The 20,257-nt window shown below is 44.0% G+C and overlaps 1 long non-coding RNA gene across 1 annotated transcript in view; it reads right to left on the reverse strand.

Annotated features, from left to right (window-relative positions):
- LOC148148543 (uncharacterized) overlaps window positions 1-20,257 on the reverse strand; it is a 189,105-nt gene that overhangs the window by 34,010 nt on the left and 134,838 nt on the right. The window contains exons 3-4 of the long non-coding RNA XR_015758757.1: window positions 16,251-16,450; window positions 6,497-6,609 (exon numbers count right to left, since the gene is read on the reverse strand). This is a non-coding gene — a long non-coding RNA (uncharacterized LOC148148543). The remainder of the gene's footprint in view (window positions 1-6,496; window positions 6,610-16,250; window positions 16,451-20,257) is intronic.

Raw genomic sequence — 20,257 nt, forward strand, 5'->3', positions numbered from 1 at the left:
GCACTCTCCATGGTTTGAGACTGGAGAATGAGATTGAGCACTCTCCATGGACTGAGACTGGTGGATGAGAGTGTGCACTCTCCATGGACTGAGACTGGAGTATGAGAGTGAGTAGTGTCCGTGGCTTTAGACTGGAGAATGGGAGAGACCAGTGTCTATGGTTTGAGACTGGAGGATGAGAGTGAGTACTGTGCTTGGGTTGAGACTGGAGAATGAGAGTGAACACTGTCCGTGGTTTGAGACTGGAGGATGAGAGTGAGCACTGCCGGTGGTAGGAAACGGAAGGATGAGAGAGAGCACTGTACGTGGTTTGAGACTGGTAAATGAGAGTAAGCACTGTGCGTTGTTTGAGACTGGAGAATGAGAGTGAGCACTCTCCATGGTTTGAGACTGGAGAATGAGAGTGAGCAGTGTCCGTGGTTTGAGACTGGACATTGAGAGTGAGCACTGAATGTGGTTTCAAACTGGAGGATGAGAGTGAGCCCTGTACGTGGTTTGAGACTGGTGAATAAGAGTGAGCACTCTGCGTTGTTCGAGACTGGAGGAAGAGATTGATCACTGACCATGGTTTGAGACTGGTGAGTGCGAGTGAGCACTGTGCGTGGTTTGAGACTGGAGAATGAGAGTGAGCACTCACCATGGACTGAGACTGGAGGATGAGAGTGAGCATAGTACGAGGTTTGAGACTGGAGGGTGAGAGTGAGCATTCTCCATGGTTTGATACTGGAGGATGAGCATGAGCACTGTGCGTGGGTTGAGACTGGAGGATGAGAGTGAGCACTGTCCATGGTTTGAGACTTGAGGATGAGAGAGAGCACTGTGCGTGGGTTGAGACTGGAGAATGAGAGTGAGCACTCTCCATGGTTTGAGACTGGTGCATGTAAGTGACCACTGTCCGTGGTTTGAGACTGGAGAATGAGAGTGAGCAGTGTCCGTGGTTTGAAACTGGAGGATGAGAGTGAGCACTGTACGTGGTTTGAGACTGGTGAATGAGAGTGAGCACTCTGCGTTGTTCGAGACTAAATGAAGAGAGTGATCACTGTCCATGGTTTCAGACTGGTGAGTGAGAGTGAGCACTGTGCTTGGTTGGAGACTGGAGGATGAGAGTGAGTACTCTCCATGGACTAAGACTGGAGAATGAGAGTGAGCATTGTCCGTGGTTTGCGACTGGAGGATGAGAGTGAGCACTGACCATGGACTGAGACTGGAGAATGAGAGTGACCAATGTCCATGGTTTTAGACTGGAGAATGAGAGTGACCAATGTCCATGGTTTGAGACTGGGGAATGAGAGTGCGCACTGTGTGTGGTTTGAGAGTGGAGAATGGGAGTGAGCACTGTCCATGTTTTGAGACTGGAGAATGAGAGTGAGCACTGTGTGTGGTTTGAGACTGGAGAATGGGAGTGAGCTCTGTCTATGGTTTGAGACTGAAGGATGAGATTGAGCACTCTCCATGGTTTGACACTGGAGAATGAGAGTGAGCACTGTGTGTGGTTTGAGACTTCAGAATGGGAGTGAGCACTGTCTATGGTTTGAGACTGGAGAATGAGAGTGAGCACTGTGTGTGGTTTGAGACTGGACAATGAGAGTGAGCACTGTGCGTGGTTTGAGACTGGAGACTGAGAGTGAGCACTGTGTGTGGTTTGAGAGTGGAGAATGACAGTGAGCACTGTGTGTGGTTTGAGACTGGAGAATGAGAGGGAGCACTGTGTGTGGTTTGAGAGTGGAGAATGAGAGTGAGCACTGTGTGTGGTTTGAGAGTGGAGAATGGGAGTGAGCACTGTCCGTGGTTTGAGACTGGAGAATGAGACTGAGCACTGTGTGTGGTTTGAGAGTGGAGAATGAGAGTGAGCACTGTGTGTGGTTTGAGACTGGAGAATGAGAGTGAGCACTGTCTTTGGTTTGAGACTGAAGGATGAGATTGAGCACTCTCCATGGTTTGACACTGGAGAATGAGAGTGACCACTGTCCATGGTTTGAGACTGAAGGATGAGATTGAGCACTCTCCATGGTTTGACACTGGAGAATGAGAGTGAGCACTCTGCGTGGTTTGAGACTGGAGAATGAGAGTGACCACTGTCCATGGTTTGAGACTGGAGGATGAGAGTGATCACTGTCCATGGTTTGAGACTGGTGAATGAGAGTGAGCACTGTGCGTGGTTTGAGACTGGAGAATGAGATTGAGCACTCTCCATGGTTTGAGACTGGAGATGAGAGTGAGCACTCTCCATGGTTTGAGACTGGAGAATGAGAGTGAGCACTGCACGTGGTTTGAAACTGGAGGATGAGAGTGAGCACTGTACATGGTTTGAGACTGGTGAATAAGAGTGAGCACTCTGCGTTATTCGAGACTAGAGGAAGAGAGTGATACTGTCCATGGTTTGAGTCTGGTGAGTGAGAGTGAGCACTGTGCGTGGTTTGAGACTGGAGGATGAGAGTGAGTACTCTCCATGGACTGAAACTGGAGAATGAGAGTGAGCACTGTGTGTGGTTTGAGACTGGAGAATGAGAGTGAGCACTGTCTATGGTTTGAGACTGAAGAATGAGATTGAGCACTCTCCATGGTTTGACACTGGAGAATGAGAGTGAGCACTGTGCGTGGTTTGAGACTGGAGAATGAGAGTGAGCACTGTCCATGGTTTGAGACTGGAGGATGAGAGTGACCACTGTCCGTGGTTTGAGACTGAAGGATGAGATTGAGCACTCTCCATGGTTCGACACTGGAGAATGAGAGTGAGCACTGTGTGTGGTTTGAGACTGGAGAATGAGAGTGAGCACTGTCCATGGTTTGAGGCTGGAGGATGAGAGTGACCACTGTCCGTGGTTTGAGACTGGTGAATGAGAGTGAGCACTGTGCGTGGTTTGAGACTGGAGAATGAGAGTGAGCACTGTGTGTGGTTTGAGACTGGAGAATGAGAATGACCACTGTCCATGGTTTGAGACTGAAGGATGAGATTGAGCACTGTCCATGGTTTGACACTGGAGAATGAGAGTGAGCACTGTGCGTGGTTTGACACTGGAGAATGAGAGTGACCACTGTCCATGGTTTGAGACTGGAGGATGAGAGTGACCACTGTCCGTGGTTTGAGAATGGTGAATGAGAGTGAGCACTGTGCGTGGGTTGAGACTGGAGAATGAGAGTGAGCACTCTCCATGGTTTGAGACTGGAGAATGAGAGTGAGCACTGCACGTGGTTTGAAACTGCAGGATGAGAGTGAGCACTGTACCTGGTTTGAGACTGGTGAATGAGAGTGAGCACTCTGCGTTGTTCGAGACTAGAGTAAGAGAGTGATCACTGTCCATGGTTTGAGACTGGTGAGTGAGAGTGAGCACTGTGCATGGTTTGAGACTGGAGGATGAGAGTGAGCACCCTCCATGAACTGAGACTGGAGAATGAGAGTGAACAATGTCCATGGTTTGTGACTGGAGAATGAGAGTGAGCACTGTCCATGGACTGAGGCTGGAGAATGGAAGTGAGCACTGTCCATGGTTTGAGACTGGAGAATGAGAGTGCGCACTGTGATTGGTTTGAGAGTGGAGAATGGGAGTGAGCACTGTCCATGGTTTGAGACTGGAGAATGAGAGTGAGCACTGTGTGTGGTTTGAGACTGGAGAATGGGAGTGAGCACTGTCTATGGTTTGAGACTGAAGGATGAGATTGAGCACTCTCCATGGTTTGAGACTGGACAATGAGAGTGAGCACTGTGCGTGGTTTGAGACTGGAGACTGAGAGTGAGCACTGTGTGTGGTTTGAGAGTGGAGAATGGGAGTGAGCACTGTCCGTGGTTTGAGACTGGAGAATGAGAGTGAGCACTGTGTGTGGTTTGAGAGTGGAGAATGAAAGTGAGCACTGTGTGTGGTTTGAGACTGGAGAATGACAGTGAGCACTGTCTATGGTTTGAGACTGAAGGATGAGATTGAGCACTCTCCATGGTTTGACCCTGGAGAATGAGAGTGAGCACTGTGCGTGGTTTGTGACTGGAGAATGAGAGTGACCACTGTCCATGGTATGAGACTGAAGGATGAGATTGAGCACTCTCCATGGTTTGACCCTGGAGAATGAGAGTGAGCACTGTGCGTGGTTTGAGACTGGTGAATGAGAGTGACCACTGTCCGTGGTTTGAGACTGGAGGATGAGAGAGAGCACTGTTTGTGGTTTGAGACTGGAGAATGAGAGTGAGTACTGTCCGTGGTTTGAGACTGGAGACTGAGAGTGAGGACTGTGCGTGGTTTGAGACTGGAGACCTAGAGTGAGCACAGTGCGTGGTTTTAGACTGGAGGATGAGAGTGAGCACTGTCCATGGTTTTAGACTGGAGAATGGGAATGAACACTGTCCGTGGTTTGAGACTGGAGACTGAGTGAGCACTGTCCGTGGTTTGAGACTGGCACATATAAGTGACCACTGTGCGTGGTTTGAGTCTGGAGAATGAGAGTGGCCACTGTCCGTGGTTCGAGACTGGTGAATGAGAGTGAGCACTGTCCATGGTTTGAGACTGGAGAATGAGAGTGAGCACTGTCCATGGTTTGAGACTGGAGGATGAGAGTGAACGCTGTACGTGTTTTGAGACTGGTGAATGAGAGTGACCACTGTCCATTTTTTGAGACTGGAGAATGAGAGTGATCACTGTCCATGTTTTGAGACTCGAGGATGAGAGTGAGCGCTGTGCGTGGTTTGAGCCTGGAGGATGAGAGTGGTTTGTGATGGGAGTTGTAGTGCTGGGACATTCCAGCTAATTTGGTATATTATGTTACTCAGCAGAATGAAAAGTCGTTGCATATAAAATGGAATGCAAGTATGAGGCATACAGCCCAAATCGGCGTGATTCTAGCAAATCACTGAACAATCCAGGCAGAGTAATATCGACAATTGAAGTTTAAAGGTCCACTTACATCATGCCTCTTTCCATATCATTTCCCTATCACTAGAACATAGAACATAGAACATAGAACAATAGAGCACAGAACAGGCCGTTCGGCCCACAATGTTGTGCCGAACATTTGTCCTAGCTTAAGCACCCATCCATGTACCTATCCAATTGCCGCTTAAAGGTCGCCAATGATTCTGACTCTGCCACTCCCACAGGCAGCGCATTCCATGCCCCCACCACTGTCTGGGTAAAGAACCTACCCCTGACATCCCCCCTATACCTTCCACCCTTCACCTTAAATTTATGTCCCCTTGTAACACACTAATTGTTATTCTATGAGACACGTGTTCAGTTCAACCACTAATGTTAGTTAAAAATCACACAACAGTCCAAAACCGGCCTCCCCACATCACTGATACTGGTGAAAGATGTGAATTTCTCTCCATTGGACTGTCCAACAGGAGACCAGCAGAGCAGAATACTGGGGACCTTGTCCGTCCCATAACTCGTGTTTCAAAAACACGTAAATATCTGTGGAAACCTCATCAAAGAGGGTATTCCTCCAATCAGAGGCCATATCTCTTCCACCTTTGCTGTTGGTAGGTTCTCTGATTCGAGAAGGAATGAGCTATGTGAACGCCCAGCCAAAATCCTAGCCACTAGATGCAGCTGGGCTGTGCCTTCTTGGGTTGCTGCAAGCAATGGGATGCTTGCTGGGTTGATACGCCGGGCTGATCTGGAGGCTTTAGGAGGGTCCAGAGTCATGACACTGAGTGGGCTTGGAGCCAAGGCAGTAAGAAGGGCTGGGGTCAAAAACAGCAAACTGGGGCTGCAGTGACCCTGAGTGGAATTGGGTCTGAGGTGATGAGTGGGCTTAGGAATGAAGTCATGAGCAGGCCCAAGTACAAAGTGGCAAGTGAACCTTGGAACATGTCAGTGAACAAGCTTTGTGCTAAGGCAGGTAATCAGGCTAAAGGCCAAGGCAGCAGGCTAGTCATGGCAAATGGAGAGTCCTTCATGAATAGGTGCTAATCCCCTTTTGAACTGTATTTGAGGTGGTGTATCACACCTCCTGATACTGCACAGCATGATGAGTGCAGGGTTAAGAGAAAGAATTTGGCTCTTATCAATCTCTCTATACCTCTATTCCTTAGATGAGAAGGCGAATAAAGATTTTATTCATGTTACTTCATTCACTTTATTCAATTTTATTCAGTTCCCTTGGTGCTGTTGATTGCAGACATTTGGGATAGTGTGATGACAGTGAAATAAGACTGACAGTTCCACTCTTCATGTAGGTTGACAGATTCTGGCTTGTCAATCACCCCATGTATATGCCTTTGACTGGATACCGGATAGTGTTTAATTGTAGCTTGAAGACACTTGTTGTGAGCAGTCCACTTGGGTCAGTGTCTGACTTTTTGCAACTACATCAGTCTTTGCTCGAGTGCATTACAGCTGCCACCAACTTCACAAAATAGATTGAAAACCAGTATTTTCTTGGAGCAGAAGGCCAAACCTTTCACATGTCTTGCTATTGTTGGGTGCTCTAGTGATTGTGTCAACTGTCAAGTTTGCAGTTAGCACCTGTCAGCTTTGCTGACTTGTCAGAATTGTTTCATGCTTACCTCCAATTCTCAATAGATCTTCAACACTATAGGTTTTCCAGCAAACCATTGGGAAAGTTTCTATGTAGTGGTCGCAATCACAAATGTGAAAATTCTGTTTGCTAGATCTCCATCTGAAAGAAAATCGCAGGATGGATTAACCCATTTTTGTACATCTACTCATGAAGTCATCAATAGATTCTATAAAATTCTGATTTAATAACATAAATTCTAGTTAATGTATTCGGATGTTTAATCTGACTTAATTGGTCTTAATTGATCCCTATATTTTTGGGGATCTTTTAGCTCTTCTGCTGTTGACATGTTAATCTTGTGGAGAGCATTGTTCCCAATTGCTAAACAAATCTTAGCGCCTTGTTTCTTGAGAACACCATATTTTAAATAATATTTAGACATTTAAAATTCTGTTATTTGGTCTGCTGTGTCCCAATTTAAATTGGAGAATTTTGTGGACATTCGATTATACGTTTGACTTTCCCTTGCTTGTTATCAAGTTGACAAATGCGCTGACTATTTACTTTTCTGAAGTGACTTCAACTGGTCTGTCGATAGGCATTCATCTACTGACCACAAAGAATCACTGATGCTGTACTGAATAAAAACATCAAGGACTGTCTTATGCACTTTCACACAATTTAAAGTTATTGACTATGTGTTTCAGCTGTATGTTAACTTGCTTCCTGACTATTCAAGCATGCCGTGCTCATTAGCATGATGTTTTCCACCAGTATTCGCTACGTCATGTTGATGATAATGTCTAATTATCAATTACTCATCAAGGATTGATTTACTCCTTGGATTAGTTTATTTAAACATCAATATATATAAGTTATGAAGCAGACATAACAGCAAACCAACTGATCAACATATGTGTAGCTTGCAGACCTTTAGCACTAACTGCCGGGCAAATTAGTAACATTATATTCATGCAGCATGTGTTGTCATAGAGTCACAGAGATGTACAGCATGGAAACAGACCCTTCAGTCCAACACATCCATGCGAACCAGATATCCTAAATTAATTTAGTCCCACTTGCCAATATTTAGCCCATATCCCTCTAAACCCTTCCTATTCATACACCCATCCAAAAGCCTTTTAAATGTTGTAACTGTACCAGCCTCCACCACTTCCTCTGGCAGCTCATTCCATACATGCGCCACCCTCTGCCCCTTCTGTCCTTTTTAAATCATTCCTCTCTGTCGAATATAAAACAACTGGATTCTGTAAGCACCACACAGACACATTCTTGTAAATCAAACAATAACTTTGACTTGTACAAGGGCTGGTTTTCCTACTGGCAGCGAGGTATTGATACCCTGTCAGTCTGAGAAGAGCAAAAGGATACAATATACATGCAGTTTTTATGCATACCTGGATAGATGCAAATCATTCTGTTTGGCAGCTGAATCAGATGATAGTCACAAAATAGGAACAAGATTTACAGAAAACTGAACAAACAAGATGCGCAAAAAAATTTACAAATGTAGCAACAACACATTATGAGAAAAACAAAAACAAGAGATCAATTAAACTAGAACAGTTGTCACGGCTGCCTGGCCTAATGAAATTACAACTTCAACCCAGTTGAAAATCACATAACACCAGGTTACACTCCAACAGGTTTATTTGGAAGCACTAGCTTTCAGAGCGCTGCTCCTTCATCAGGTGGTTGTGGAGTGTAAGATCGTAGCACACAAAATTTATAACAAAAGTTTACAGTGTGCTGTAACTAAAATTATATATCGAAAAAGACTTGGATTGTTTGTTAAGTCTCTCATCTTTTAGAATGGGTATGTTGGTTTCAGTGCTTCCAAAAATCAGTGCTTCCAAATAAACCTGTTGGACTATAACCTGGTGTTGTGTGATTTTTAACTTTGTACACCCCAGTCCAACACCGATACTTCCAAATAAATTTCAACCCAATAATCCTTAGTAAACAGAAAAGCTCCCACACCTCTCACTCTAACCCTATGCACTCTAGTTCTAGACTCCCCAACCCAGGGTAAAGACCTTATCTATTTAGTCGATCCACACCCTTCATGATTTTATAAACCTCTATAATGTTACCCGTCAGTCTCTGACGCTCAAGGGAAAACATTTCCAGCCTATTCATCCTCTCCCAATAGCTCAAACCTTTCCAACCCCAGCAACATCCTTGTAAATCTGTTCTGAACACTTACAAGGTTCACAACATCCTTTGTATAGGATGGAGACCAGAATTGCACACAATATTCCAAATGTGACCTAACCCTTAAAGATGAAATAAGTACAGATACAACAGGCACCATTATAACAGCCAACTTTATTAATTATTTGTGAATTTAAATGATCAACTTATTACTGAGGAAATTTGTTTTGAAGTTCATGTTTACTGTTGTATCATACCTTATCTTTCTGAAATTTGCACATCGAAAATGCCAAATGATATTAAAAAAAGCCCCATCCACAACCCCGTGTGAAAAGGTTGGACAAGTTTAATGCTGAGTGAATTTAAATATGCTTTAGACAGTGATTCTGTCATAGTGGTGTCAAAATTGCCTGTTAATAATGCTGAAAATAGCCCAGGGAACAATCTAGCTGGAGGCAATGTACTACCTCAGACATTTCCTCAAAATCCAAGTTATTATGGATAAGGATATATCGGCAAGATCAAAGCACCTGAAAAAAACATATACCTGCCTCTAAATCTGATGTACAGTACTATGCTTCGACTTGAGAGCTGTCCAAAAAGTTAAAGATAGGCTGCTGAAGTTTAAAGAACAATGAAATCTCAGAAAGGTTTCTAAAAATGAATTGAAAACAGCCAGAAGCTAATTGAAGCTCTCTAAATTCAACCTGCTAACAGAATCTTAACCACAGGCATGAAAGCAGAATACAACAGTAACACTCCAGGCTGTTGATGAAACAGAAAGACTTTAAAACAAAATATCTTGCCGATGGGTAATGCTGATACTATGAAGCAATGGGGAAGTATTCTGCTTCTGATGTCAAAATGAATGCTTCAGAATTATAAAGCTGTTGCTGTTGTGAGAGACCTGTTTAGCAGAGCCCACACTGATTGGGAACAGAATTTAAAATAATTTGTGAAGAGGCCAAACAAAGGATCTTTTGGTCAATCATCGACATAGAACAGTCCATTGTCTGCAGCTACACTGGCACCATCTCCCACCATTTCCTCCACTATATTGATGAATTATCGGTGCCACCTCATGCTCCCATGAGGAAGTTGAACAGTTCATCAACTTCATGAACACCTTCTACCCTGACCTCAAGTTCACCTGGACCATCTCGGACACTACCCTCCCCTTCCGGGACCTCTCCATCACCATTACCAGCGACTGGCTCAACACGGACATCTACTTCAAACCCACTAACTCCCACAGCTGCCTGGACTACAACTCTTTCCACCCCTCCCACCTTAATAAAAACGCTGTCCTTTACTCCCAGTTCCTCCGCCTTCATTGCATCTGCTCCGAGGAGGATCAATTCCACACCTAGACATCCCAGATGGCCTCTTACTTCAAGGACAGCAGTTTCCCCTCCCATGTGGTCAACAATGCCTTCCAGTGCATTTCCTCCACTTCCTGCACCTCCACCCTTGAACCCTTCCAATCGCAACAAAGCTAGAAGCCTTGTGAGGAGGATGTTAGGAGAATACAGGGTGACCTGGACAGGTTAGGTGAGTAGACGGATGCATGGCAGATGCAGTTTATTGTGGATAAGTGTGTGGTTATTCACTTTGGTGGCAAGAACAGGAAGGCAGATTACTACCTAAATGGAGTCAAGTTAGGTAAAGTGGAAGTACAATGAGATCTAGGTGTTCTTGTACATCAGTCAATGAAAGCAAGTATGTAGGCACAGCAGGCAGTGAAGAAAGCTAATGGCATGCTGACCTTCATAACAAGAGGAATTGAGTATAGGAGCAAAGAGGTCCTTCTGCAGCTGTACAGGGCCCTGGTGAGACCGCACTTGGAGTATTGTGTGCAGTTTTGGTCCCCAAATTTGAGGAAGGATGTTCTGACTATTGAGGAAGTGCAGCGTAGATTCACGAGGTCAATTCCTGGAATGGCGGGACTATCATATGTTGAAAGATTGGAGTGACTGGGTTTGTATACACTTGAGTTTAGATGGATGAGAGAGGATCTGATTGAGACGTATAAGATTATTAAACATAGAACGTAGAACATAGAACATAGAACAGTACAGCACAGAACAGGCCCTTCAGCCCACGATTTTGTGCCGACCATTGATCCTCATGTATGCACCCTCACATTTCTGTGACCATATGCATGTCCAGCAGTCTCTTAAATGTCCCCAGTTGCTTCCACAACTGCTGCTGACAACGCATTTCATGCTCTCACAACTCTCTGTGTAAAGAACCCACCTCTGACATCCCCTCTATACTTTCCTCCAACCAGCTTAAAACTATGACCCCTCGTGTTAGCCATTTCTGCTCTGGGAAATAGTCTCTGGCTATCGACTCTATCTATGCCTCTCATTATCTTGTATACCTCAATTAGGTCCCCTCTCCTCCTCCTTTTCTCCAATGACAAAAGTCCGAGCTCAGACAACCTCTCTTCATAAGATAAGCCCTCCAGTCCAGGCAGCATCCTGGTAAACCTCCTCTGAACCCTCTCCAAAGCATCCACATTTTTCCTATAATAGGGCGACCAGAACTGGATGCAGTATTCCAAGTGCGGTCTAACCAAAGTTTTATAGAGCTGCAACAAAATCTCACGACTCTTAAACTCAATCCCCCTGTTAATGGAAGCCAAAACACCATATGCTTTCTTAACAACCCTGTCCACTTGGGTGGCCATTTTAAGGGATCTATGTACCTGCACACCAAGATCCCTCTGTTCCTCAACACTGCCAAGAATCTTATCCTTAATCTTGTACTCAGCTTTCAAATTCGACTTTCCAAAATGCATCATCCAGATTGAACTCCATCTGCCACCTCTCAGCCCATCTCTGCATCCTGTCAATGTCCTGCTGTAGCCTACAACAGCCCTCTATACTGTCAACGACACCTCCCACCTTTGTGTAATCTGCAAACTTGCTGACCCATCCTTCAATCCCCTCATCCAAGTCATTAATAAAAATTACAAACACTAGCGGCCCAAGAACAGAGCCCTGTGGAACACCAGTGGGCGGCACGGTGGCACAGTGGTTAGCACTGCTGCCTCACAGCGCCAGAGACCCGGGTTCAATTCTCGCCTCAGGCGACTGACTGTGTGGAGTTTGCATGTTCTCCCCATGTCTGCGTGGGCTTCCTCCGGGTGCTCCGGTTTCCTCCCACAGTCCAAAGATGTGCAGATCAGGTGAATTGGTCATGCTAAATTGTCCGTAGTGTTAGGTAAGGGGTAAATGTAGGGGTATGGGTGGGTTGCGCTTCGGCGGGGCGGTGTGGACTTGTTGGGCCGAAGGGCCTGTTTCCACACTGTAAGTAATGTAATCTAATCTAAACCACTCACCACTGACTTCCAGGCAGAATATTTTCCTTCTACTACCACTCGCTGTCTTCTGTTGGCCAGCCAATTCTGTACCTAGACAGCTAAGTTTCCCTGTATCCAGTTCCTCCTGATCTTTTGAATGAGCCTACCATGGGAAACCTTATCAAATGCCTTGCTGAAGTCCATGTACACCACATCCACAGCTCGACCCTCATCAACTTTTCTAGTCACATCCTCAAAGAACTCGATAAGATTTGTGAGGCATGACCTGCCCCTCACAAAGCCGTGTTGACTGCATTTAATCAAGCCATGCTCTTCCAGATGGTCATACATCCTATCCCTCAGAATCCTTTCTAACACCTTGCAGACGACAGACGTGAGACTTAGACAATTACTGGTCCGTAATTGCCGGGGATTTCCCTATTTCCTTTCTTGAAGAGAGGAATTACATTTGCCTCTCTCCAGTCCTCAGGTACGACTCCAGTGGAGAGCGAGGATGCAAAGATCTTCGCAAGAAGCGAAGCAATTGCAGTTCTCATTTCCCAAAGCAGCCGAGGACTAATCTGGTCTGGGCCTAGTGACTTGTCAATCTTAATGTTTGACAAAATTTTCAGCACATCAGCTTCCTCTATCTCTATCCATTCCAGCATGCACATCTGCTCTTCAAAGGTTTTATTCACTAGAAAGTTTGTTTCTTTTGTAAAGACAGAAGCAAAAAACTCATTTAGGGCTTCCCCTACCTCCTCAGATTCCAGACACAAGTTCCCTATGCTATCCCTGATCAGCCCTACTCTTTCTTTGACCATTCTCTTATTCCTCACTTATGTGTAAATGCCTTTGTGTTCTCCCTAATCCTTTCTGCCAAGCTTTTCTCGTGCCCCCTCCTGGCTCTCCTCAAACCATTTCTGAGCTCCTTCCTCGCCTGCCTGTAATCCTCTAGAGCTGAGCTTGACTCTAACTTCCTCCACCTTATGTAAACTACCTTCTTCCTTTTGACGAGAAGTTCCACTGCTCACGTCATCCAAGGTTCCTTTATCTTACCACTTCTTGCCTGTCTCAGAGGGATGCATTTATTCATCACTCGCAACAACTGTTCCTTAAACAGTCTCCACATGTCTATAGTGCCTTTACCATGGAACAATTGCTCCCAGTCCATGCTTCCTAACTCATGTCTAATTGCATCATAGTTTACTCTTCCCCAATTAAATATCCTCCCATTTTGCCTAATCCTCTCCTTCTCCATAGCTATGTAGAATGTGAGGCGGTTGTGGTCACTATCACCAAAATGCTCTCCCACCACAAGATCTGATACTTGCCCCGGCTCATTGCCGAGCACCAAGTCTAGAATGGCCTCTCCCCTTGTCGGCCTGTCAATGTACTGAGTTAGGAAACCCTCCCGAACACACCTTACAAAAACAGCTCCATTCAAATCTTCTGCTCGAAGGAGGTTCCAATCAATATTGGGAAAGTTAAAGTCACCCATTACAACAACCCTACTACGTCCACACTTTTCCAAAATCTGCCAAACTATGCTTTCTTCTATCTCCCTGCTGCTATTGGGGAGCCTGTAGTAAACCCCTAATGAGATGACTGCTCCCTTGCTGTTCCTAATTTCCACCCATACTGACTCGGTAGGCAGATCTTCCTCAACAATGGAAGCTTCTGTAGCTGTGATACCCTCTCTGATTAGTAGTGCTACACCCCCTCCTCTTTTTCCTCCCTCCCTGTTCTTTTTAAATGCTCTAAACCTTGGAACATCCAGCAATCATTCCTGCCCATGAGAAACCCATGTCTCTGTTATGGCCACAACATCATAGCACCAGGTACTGATCCATGCTTTAAGTTCATCACTTTTATTCCTAATACTCCTTGCGTTAAAGCAAACACACTTTAACTGATCCCTTGGTTCCTTCCCAGGAAAGTCCTTCCCACTAGCTGGTCTATCTCTTGCTATTGCTTCATCTGCATCAACTCTCACCTCTGGTATACAGCTCAGGTTCCCAACCCCCTGCCATACTAGTTTAAACCCTCTCGAACTACTCGAGCAAACCTTCCACTCAGGACATTGGTCCCCTTCCAGTTCAAATGCAACCCGTTCTTCTTGTACAGGTCCCATCTTCCCCAGAAAGCATCCCAATTATCTATATATCTGAAGCCCTCCCTCCTACACCAGCTGCGCAGCCACATGTTAAGCTGCGCCCGCTCCCTGTTCCTCGCCTCGCTATCTCGTGGCACCAATAGTAAACTAGAGAACACTACTCTGTTCGTCCTGCTTTGCAGCTTCCATCCTAACTCCCTGAAATCACTTTTTATATCCTCAATCCTTTTTCTGGCTATATCATTAGTGCCAATATGTAACACGATTTCTGGCTGTTCGCCCTCCCCTTTTAGAACATTATACACTTATAAACAATTGGACACTGACGGCAGGAAGCATGTTTCTGCTGATGGGTGAGTCCCGAACCAGAGGACACAGTTTAAAATTAAGGGGCAGGCCATTTAGAACAGAGTTGAGGAGAAACTTCTTTACTCAGAGAGTGGTGGGTGTATGGAATGCTCTGCCCCAGAAGGCTGTGGAGGCCAAGTCTCTGGATACTTTCAGGAAAGAGATGGATAGAGTTCTTAAAGATAGTGTCAATATCCAGTTTGCACCTAAGTCAAAATTACAGGACCTGCCAGCAAATTACAGTGTGTTTCTTGAAACAGTTACCTATAAAAAATGAATTCTGCTATCTTTACCATCAAGAAAGCTCCATAGGTGTAAAAAGGTGAAGTCACCATAGTCCTGCTCTCTCATTAAAGAGAGATGACTGCTGGTGCTTTAATCTCAGGGTTCCCACACCTCATGCAAGAGAAAAGGCCTTCATAGTAACCCCAGCCGAGAGCAGGAATTGATCCCATGCTATTGGTATCACACTGCATCGCAAACCAGGCATCCAACAAATTGAGCGAAGCACAAGCTGTTCAAAATAAAAAGAGTGATAGTTGCACACGGCCGAAAGCAAAGCCACTAGCAGCAATTTGAAATCTTGTAAAATCCTTTCAGTCAGTCATTGGAAATTCAAGTATTCTTCCAGAAGTTAACATTCTTTATGAGAATCATAACAACTTATGTGGCAGCTTACAGCAAAACTGAAAAAAGTTCCATGAACTGGTAACCAATGCACTATTTGAAAGCGCCAATTGACTTCAAGTTCCCCTACAAAACCTAGGGCAGCAGTGTTAAGCCTCATCCATTTTCAATTGTATTTCCCACTGTCAGGTTAAATTGTGTGCTGCCTACTGACTAATTCAGGGTAGGCTAGCACCATTTGAAGCTAGCCAGCAGAATTGGAACTGGCCTACATATCATAATGGTGAGGTACATTCTGGCTGCAGCACATTCTAGTTGTGGTGAAAATGAGGACTGCAGATGCTGGAGATTAGAGTCAAGATTAGAGTGGTGCTGGAAAAGCACAGCAGGTCAGGCAGCATCCGAGGAGCAGGAAAATTGACGTTTCGGGCAGGCAGTGGTTGAGGAAGAATGATGTGGAACAGAGCACATTACAAGGTTCTCTGATGTAGCATTGGAGGGCTTAGTGTACGAAGCAGACAGGAGAAAAGGAGTTCTCTATCTTCAGGAAACAGGAAGCCATCCAGACAAACCTTGTCAAGGAAGTTGAATTAGCCATCATAGTGAATGTCAGCTGTGTCAACCTGATGAGCTGGATGCAGGACAGCAAGAGCATGAGTGGTCAAGATTTGTGCATTCATTCTCCAATGTCTTATCTTTACAACTGCACCTTTCGCCTCAGATAATGCTCAACTCACCACACCGCTAACACTCCCCTTTCAATAATCTCCAAGATTTGTTATTCATATTCAAATTCATAGTTTTATCTCATACTTACCGCTGCAGTAGACCTCACTGCCACATCTCACTGCTTGTACACGTTCAAATATTCAACCTCAGCCACATCTTCCTGTTTTCTTCCCTGAAGGACATTAGTGAACCAGATGGGTTTCCGACAACCAACAATAGGCTCATGGTCATCAGTAGACTTGTAGTTCCAGATTTTTATTGAATTCAAATGCCACCATCTGCCATGGCAGAATTCAACCCTGGGTCCCCAGAACATCCCCTGGGGCTCTGGACTAACTGTCCAGCGATAATATCACTAGGCCATAATAAATTAATTCAGATGTCAAATATTTTAAAAGTGGATTTTCCTAATTGCTTTCTTCAGCTGTATATTACCTCCTGATTTAATCACTTTACCAATCAAAAAAGACATACAAGAAATACTCACAAATTATTTACCTGCTGCCTGTGATGTCACACTTTGGCTCTGACAGGTACAGCAGGTTGAAGGGGCTCTCTGTTGTTGGTTTGTATCTCCCAATGTCATTGCCCCTCTCATGTAGGTTTGCTCTCCCTGTCTGCTTCACACGTGATGCTGACTTGCTACACACTCCTCCCAATCTCAGTGAAGTCATGGGGCAACCATATATAGAAGACAACTGTTAAGGAAAAGTACAAGGATCATTTGTTAACTGTTGTGCCAGGTGATTTAGGTGATAGCATTAGCATGAAATATTTGCAATGTGGCCAAGAGGTTGCTGTGATGACCTATAATAAAGAGACCCCAATGTCCCAGCCATAAAAGAGGCATGATGAATACCTCCCCACTACCTCTTCTTTGATTAGATTAGATTACAGTGTGGAAACAGGCCCTTCGGCCCAACAAGTCCACACCGACCCGCCGAAGCGCAACCCACCCATACCCCTACATTTACCCCTTACCTAACACTATGGGCAATTTAGTACGGCCAATTCACCTGACCTGCACATCTTTGGACTGTGGAAGGAAACCGGAGCACCCGGAGGAAACCCACGCAGACACAGGGAGAACGTGCAAACTCCACACAGTCAGTCGCCTGAGTCAGGAATTCTTCTTCAACTGTTTGTTGTAAACCTGATGACAAGTGCCTGTCACCTCATAATAGTGAGGTTGAGTGGCACAAATCAGCATGTGTTCTGTAGGAATGGGCACCCTAATACCATTTTCATGATAACATAGCACTCAATACATGGCTGTCAAAGCATGTTACATTCCTTCATCTGTGTTGTCCATCAGAATCAGGAACAAAGTATCTAATAGATAGATTTTGTTACCTAAAAGCTACTCTCTAGTTTCTTATGGTGACTTTAATGTTGATGGTACAACTTCCTGGTACAGGATAAAGACATCACAGGTGATGCCATGATATCAGACATAGATCCATAGGGTGCACATGATTGTGTAATAGCAGCACAATCAGTGAATAGAACCCTTTGAATTTCCTGTGTATCTCAGTTTTTAGATACAGAGCCTGCAAAATAGCATGTGCTTAGCAAATGACAGCATGGGGAAACCATAAAAAAAATGCTTCTGTCTGGCATGAGAGAATGAAATGGTTTCTCCTCCCTTTACATACAGTCTTATACAACAATAAAGGGGCAATATTTTGGAAGTCATTGCTCAAGACTGAAAGAAGTCTAACCTGAAAAAGTTCATACCTGCATTCACCATCACAGCCATCGGCAGTGCTGCCCTTGCCCTACTTAGAGCTTGCAACACATGGCAGTGTTTGGTGGAAATCTCCCTACACAGCAAAACTTTCCAACCTGCTATTCTTCACTGAGGTTGATGTAAATTTGTTTCCTGAAAATCTTTGGAGGATAAGGCCTACTGCTGAATATCTTTTTTCCCTCCTCTCGTCTCCCGTCTTAGAAGAGCCTGTCCTCCTCCTTATTCTGTCATCTCATTTCTTTGTCATGCTGAAAGCTAAGGGACAATAGAATACAAGGCATCCAAGTGGCCTGGTCAGAGCCTTTGAAATGAGAACCAAGGTTTTCACCCCAGGTCTCAGACCACTTCAGCAACTTTAAATAGCAATACAAATCACCAACTCCTTCCAATAACACAACAGCTGCCAGAAGAATTTAATCAGTAACTAACCTGAATGGTTAATAATCCCTTTAAATAACCCTGTTGGGGGTTCCTTCATGCTGCTGAACACATGCTCCACAGTGCGAGGTTAAGAGAAAGCATTAGCTGCACTGTTGAGTTTGAAATTGAACAACCATATCAAGTCAGCACTTTGTTCTGCTTGATGTCACAATCCTTGTGCTCTGTGTTCACTGAATAAACCTAGCACCTGAAATAAGAACCAATTTGTGTCTGTGCAGCTCATTGTGCAGACTCCATTTTGGATTCAAAGTGGCACCCATAGAAACAAAAATATAGACATTACATGGAGTCAAAGTTGAAGTCTGGGCATCTTTTAATTGATCTTAAGTCAATGGTATATTGCATCACCTGTTTTCTTAACAGTCATATCTCCTAACCTTTCAGAATGCAGAAAGCATAATGACATGAGGTGAGGTTGCAGTTTCATAATAAAATCTGCTTTTTCACTTCAAATGGCTGCTCCTTTACTTCATTCCTGTTACAAGCAAATCATTTCAGTAAGTAGAATAAATAAGAAATAAAATGGTTTCTGGATAAAAGAGCCTCTCCCAGTTTATCACGTACAGTAATTTAACCTTAGAAAAAATTCTGGCTGGGGGAGTTGTGGTGGGTACATCACAGCCTGTTACTTCTCTTTAATTTTCCCCAGTATGCTTTATTTTTAATTTGTTTGTGTTTTTTTCCTTCTGTTAAAGCATTAGTCACAGCAATCAGGACTGAATGGTTATCCTTATCTCAGAGACTTGGAAATAAATCAAAATAGTCCACAAAATAAGTATTGTTATGGTTTGTTGGAGTCAATATATATATCAGTTTGAATATTGATCTCAACATTCATAGGAAGAGTGATGTTAAGATGGCCAAGATTTTTTTTTTGTTCATTTAATGTTATACAACACTAAAAATGCTGATTAATTTCCGCTTCAGCAGCGTTTAATTCAATGCAGTAATGCATTCTCATTCTTCACCTATTATGTTTTCAAAGTTTCCCATGCCATTTATGTCACTGAAAACATGCAGAATATCACTTTTTATTCATTTGTATGATAAATGTTGCCAGAAGAACTTTAAAACCCTTCGAATGGAAGTACAAGATGAAGAAGAGGCTTTTGTTTAACAATTCATCTGAATGATAGCACTTCTGAAAATACAGCATGCCACTGGAGTGTCATTCTCAATTACAGTCTCAAGGCTCTGGAATGGCACTTGAACTCACAATCTGCTGGTGCAGAATTGAGAGAGCTACAACTGAGCCATGGCTGACACATCAAAAGTGCTGGATTCTTGCTACTATTTGCAGTTAATTTTTTTTAAAATTTCCAATATGAGTATATTGACTGTCTGCTTTACAAGGGCACTTGTGACATAAGAAAATACAAGATGACAAAATTAAGACATTGATTGAACTCATCATAATTGAGGCTGATAGATTTGAGTTTTCACGATCCCCAGGGCACCTTGAGGGTCACAGGCTGTAGATTGCAAAGTTAATGCTTTTGATACTCTTCTACTGGGTAAGTCAATAGAAAATGGTTTAGGTGTTTCACTTTTTATTAACTCATCAAAGCAAATATTGTGCACAAATGTAAAGACTTCACTGCAGATGGTGAGGAACAGTATTCACACAGCTCAAGTGTTTGGGCTGAGTTTTTTCAGTCCGATAGTGAAAGTTTGGATTATCATGCTGAAAGGTCTCAAAAGGAAAACCTAACATCTTTACAGCACAATAGGAAATTCCACATTGTAAGTGGCATGTTGGGAAAAACTCACATGGAAAAATGGCTGTTTCATTATCTGCAATTTTATAAGAGGTTTTCACTGTTGCATTTACCAGACTAAGTTAAAAATTACATGACATCAGGTTATAGTTCAATAGGGTTATGTGAAGGCACTAGTTTTCAGAGCACACTCCTACATCAAGTGGTTCATCAAGTTCATCAGGACAACCGCCTGATGAGTTTTAACTTTGCCAACCCCAGTCCAACACTGACACTTCCAAGTCATCTGCCAGACTGCATGAAAACAAAAGGTCTCAGAACCTCTGCTGGTATAACAAGGCATTGATTTAGCAGGCAGTCAATGTTTCACCCAGATAACAGCTGTGGAGAATGACTGCATGGCTTGATTGAGAGGGTGGAACAATATGGGCATTGGCAGTGAGTCAAGTGTAAGACCAAACTTACCAGAACAGTAGGACCATACTGCTAGAATGTTGCCTTACAAGTGGCACTTGTATATATAAGGTGGGGGCAGGGTGGCATCAGAGGCCTTGAAAGTTGAGTGCAGTGATCAGTCAATGGATATCATTCACTCA

This window comes from Chiloscyllium plagiosum, unplaced genomic scaffold (assembly GCF_037043375.1).
Source record: "Chiloscyllium plagiosum isolate Xiang-an unplaced genomic scaffold, Cpla_swu_hap1 HiC_scaffold_12, whole genome shotgun sequence".
Taxonomy (NCBI): Eukaryota; Metazoa; Chordata; class Chondrichthyes; order Orectolobiformes; family Hemiscylliidae; genus Chiloscyllium; species Chiloscyllium plagiosum.